The sequence below is a fragment of the Danio rerio genome, chromosome 19 (assembly GCF_049306965.1).
Source record: "Danio rerio strain Tuebingen ecotype United States chromosome 19, GRCz12tu, whole genome shotgun sequence".
Classification (NCBI taxonomy): domain Eukaryota; kingdom Metazoa; phylum Chordata; class Actinopteri; order Cypriniformes; family Danionidae; genus Danio; species Danio rerio.
In genome coordinates, this window is record NC_133194.1 from 48,949,461 (window position 1) to 48,954,416 (window position 4,956).

Sequence of the window (4,956 nt, forward strand, 5' to 3'; positions counted from 1 at the left end):
GGTTTCATTTTGTATCATTTTAATAAATAAATAATTTTTTATTTATTCAGAATTTTCTTGGGGTGACGCGGTGGCGCAGTGGGTAGCGCTCTTGCCTCACAGCAAGAAGGTCGCTGGTTCGAGCCTGGGTCAGTTGGCATTTCTGTGTGGAGTTTGATGTTCTCCCTGTGTTCGCGTGGGTTTCCTCCGGGTGCTCCGGTTTCCCGTACCGTCCAAACACATGCACTAGGTGAATTGAGTTAGCTAAATTGGCTGTAGTGTGTGAGTGAATGAGAGTGTATGGATGTTTCCCGGTGATGGGTTGCAGCTGGAGGGGCATCCGCTGCATAAAACATATGCTGGATGAGTTGGCGATTTTATTCCACTGTGGCGACCCCTGATTAATAAAGGAACTAAGCCGAAAAAGAAAATTAATGAATTTTTTTTGTTAATTTAATTGTAATTTGTGTATTTATTCTTTTTTTTAATCAATTTTATTTCAATTTTCAGAAAATTTAATTTAATATTTTTTCCAATAATAATTAATTATAAATACATTATTTAAATTTTATTTTTTAACAAATTTGTTTGTAAACAGTTTAATTTTGTTTCATTTTAATAAATTATTTATTTTTAATATATTCTGACTTTCTTGTTAATTTGAATACAATTGATGTATTTATTGTTTGTTTAAACAAATGTAATCCTTTTTCCGGATAATTGAATTAAATCTCATTTAATATTTTGTATAGTTTTAATCAAGTAGCATTAAATAATTTATAGAAACTTTTCATTTAACTATTTACAAATTTGTTAAACAATTAGTTTAATTTTGTTTATTAATAGATGGTTTCCTTCTGTATTATTTTTTCATTTATTGTGACATTTTTCCACTGGCTTGCATGGTTCGGGACCATGTGGAGCTGCGCATCGATGGATTTGCTCCAGTGTTTGGACAGTGAAAATTAAACCACATTGAACTGAACTGAACTGAACTTCAACACTGAAAAGTGGACTGACACAGTCTCAATCTGCTATAATCTGTGTGAAGCTGCTTTGACACAATCTACATAGTAAAAGCGCTACAGAAATAAAGATGAATTTCTTGCCTCTAAATAATTTATTAATTAAATTAAATAACAAAAACAATAACAATAATTTTATTACAACTATTTACATTATTATTATTATTATTATTATTATTATTATTATTATTATTATCAGTGGTGTAAAGTAACTAATTACAAATAATCAAGTTACTGCAATTGAGTAGTTTTTCTCAGAAGTTGTAATTCACTAAGTAGTTTTAAAAATGTGTACTTTTACTCTCACTTGTGTATATTTTTAGTGCAGTATCTGTACTTTTACTCCACTACTTTCCTTCACTCTCAAACTCCAAGCAGGCACAAGACGTCAACATGCCGTCAGATTGAAATTGTACCCTAACGTCGTGGAGACGCTGCATTTTGTTTGGAAATGAAAATCGGGTTTACATCAGAACTCATCAACAGACCAACGTCAATGTTCAACCTAAAACCAACCAAATATCAACGTCTAATGATGTTACAGCTTGACGTTGTGTGGACGTTACCACTATGACGTCTATCAGACGTTGAATTTTGGTTGCCATAACTGATGAATAAATGTCAGTATTTGACGTCAATAGGATGCTGGTTTAAGATGTTGCTCGATATTGGATTTTAGTCACTTTCTAACAACCTGAAATCAACCAAATATCAACATCATTTGACGTCATTATTGTACATCAGAATAATGTTGTGCTTAGACGCTGGCTAGACATTGCATTTCGGTCACCTGACATCACAACCTAAATCTAACCTAATATTAGCGTCTGATGACGTTGTCTGCCTGCTGGACAATAACTAAATGCACTACAGAATGTTACGTTTACACACACACATCCACAAATGACATGTAAACGCATCAGCTTTATACAGCATAATACTCACCACTCATGAGTACTATTAAAAGGGAAACTTTTTACTCCTAATATATATTCACAACAGGTACTTTTACTCTACTTGCACTACATGTTTAGGCAAGTAATGGTACTTTTACTCAAGTATGATTTTTCAGAACTCTTTCCACCACTGATTATTATGTGTAAACGTCTAATATAGTACTTTTTCACTATAGAATCTTTAAAAGCGGTGTAAAACTGCTTAAAAAAAAGACTTCAATTTAGTAACTGCTCAATTACAAAGCACAAAAAAAGACTTAAATTCAGGACTTTATTTATCAGTTGTACACAATGGCAGTGCATAAATAAGTTAAGAAAGTGAAAAAGTTGAATTTGTTTTACAGTGCAGACATTCATACACAAAAAACCACAAACAAAACATGCGGAGGATCACATTAAAGGCTTGGAAATAAATTAATTGGATATGAGAAATGAGAATACTGCTGTGGAAGATTCAAGTCTGACATAGCATGCATTCATTTTGGTCACAATTAAAACTGCCGATGCAAAATATCACGATCAGAAATCATAACACCGTCAGTCTGGATGTTGCTCAACTTGGACTAATTGAAAGCAAAAATAAATATAGAAGGCAAACAAACATGATAGTATCATAATATATAAGCATATAATATCATTACCCCAATGAAAACAATCAACTCTGACCATAAAAACAAACAAAATCCCAAAACAGGCGATACAGTGGCTCAGTGGTTAGCACTGTTGCCTCACAGCTTGAAGGACGCTGGTTCAAGTCCCAGCATTTGCCGTTTCTGTGTGTGGAGTTTGCATTAATTTTGGTCATGATTAAAATTGCAGATGCAAAATATCACGATCAGAAATCATAACACCGTCAGTCTGGATATTGCTCAACTTGGTCTATAAAACATTGATAGCAAAAATCATTAAATAAGTCAAACAAACACGATGGTACCATAATACATAAGCATTAACATATATTATACCCCAATGAAAACAATCAACTCTGACCACAAAAAAATCCCAAAAACAGGCACCACGGTGGCTCAGTGGTTAGCACTGTCACCTCACAGCAAGAAGGTCGGTGGTTCGAGTTCCAGCATTTGGCGTTTGTGTGTGGAGTTTGCATGTTTTCCCAGTGTTGGCGTGGGCTTCCTCCGGGTGCTCCGGTTTCCCCCACGGTCCAAACACATGCGTTATAGGGGAATTGGGTAAGCTAAATTGTCCATAGAGTATGTGTGTGTGTGTGAGAATAAGTGTGTATGGGTGTTTCCCAGTACTGGGTTGCAGCTGGAAGGGCATCCATTGTGTAAAACATATGCTGGAATAGTTGGTGGTTCATTCCGCTGTGGTAACCCCTGATTAATAAAGGGATTAAGCCGAAAAGAAAGTGTATGAATGGTTTTGGCAAAATCTTCAAACAATTGGATGCACGCTCATTTAAAGGCCTCGCATGTCATGAATAACATGACGAGTCTAAAATCATTCATGCATATGCCTGCAGGAATAATGATTTATTGTCTCATACTAACAAATACTACAAAAAATATCCCTAAATGAGCTTTTTTTCTGGATTTTGTGATGCATGTTTTTATTTTTCCCCATTTATTTCTGCTTCTGAGTTGCATTATGAGATCTTGATCTTTCTTCCAACAACTTTTAACCTGGAAAAGTTTGAAAAAGTGACTTTTATTTGCATTATTAATAGTTTGCAGTGCTAAATTGCCTGGGTTGGTGTTGTATATTACACTACAAAACCTTGTATTAAATTCAATGCAATTTAAATCATCTTTATTTCTATGGCACTTTTCCAATGCAGATTGTGTCAAAGCAGCTTCACACAGAAGATTACAGTGAATTGAAACCGCATCAGTCCAGTTTTCAGTGTTGGAGTTCAGTTTAGCTCAGTTCAGAGTGGTTTATTTTCACTGCTGAAAGTCCAAACACTGAAGAGCAAATCCTTGAGCAGCTCCACAGGTCCCAAACCAAGTAAGGCAGTGGCGACAGCGGCAAGGAAAAAAACTTCACCAATAAACTGCATTGAAACATTTTCTGCTATTTTACAGACTTAATTATCTGGATATTATTGCTTATATTCATTCAAACTACTCAAATATCATTACAAGTCACTTTGTTAAACTGTAGTTGAGTCAAAAGTCAAAGATCAACATCCTATAATGATATTCACAACCAGAAATAAACAGAAAAAGACAAAAAATGTTAAATAACAGATTGTTTTTACAGTGTAGTTAACACAAAGAAAAGAAGGAAATGACATTACAATGTAGAGATTATTTTTAAACCACATTTCCATGTGGAAAAAAGAGCTGAATCATATTATACCTAAATAAATCAACAGCTCTTAATGCAAAAACAAGATCAATGTACATTTAAACATGCGCTTACTTAAAAAATGTTACCAAAAAATAGTGAAAAAAAACCTTGTGGTTTATAATCACACACTTTGCATAATCTCTGACAGTAATCAATGCATAGGCCTGTGTCAAAACTCTGGAGAAACATTGTGCAAAGATTTAAGGTTAAAGATTAAAGGGACAGCTCACCTAAAAGTGAAAACCACTGGCCATATGTCAAGTGTAAAAAAATAATATTATTAATGGGTTGCAAATATTGTTATTTTTGTTTTACTCATGAGTTTTGGTTATTTTAATATAATTCATGCATTCATTATATTTATGTATTATCTTTTATTCTAACTTGTTCATAATTTATTTCAATTATTCAAATCAGTTTTTATTGCAATATATTTATTTTAATTTATTTTGTTAATTTGTTTCTAACTTATGTATTTATTGTTTGTTTAAATCAATTTTATTTTAATAATTTTATGGTTAACTAAATTCTATTTAACTTTGTTTGATGATAAATTATTATTATTATTTTTATTGTATTACTTTTAATAAATGAGAAAATTGTCAGAAACAATTCATAATTCTTTTTTTTTCTATTATGAATGTTGGTGGCTACTACTTTTCATCATTCTTCAAAATATCTTC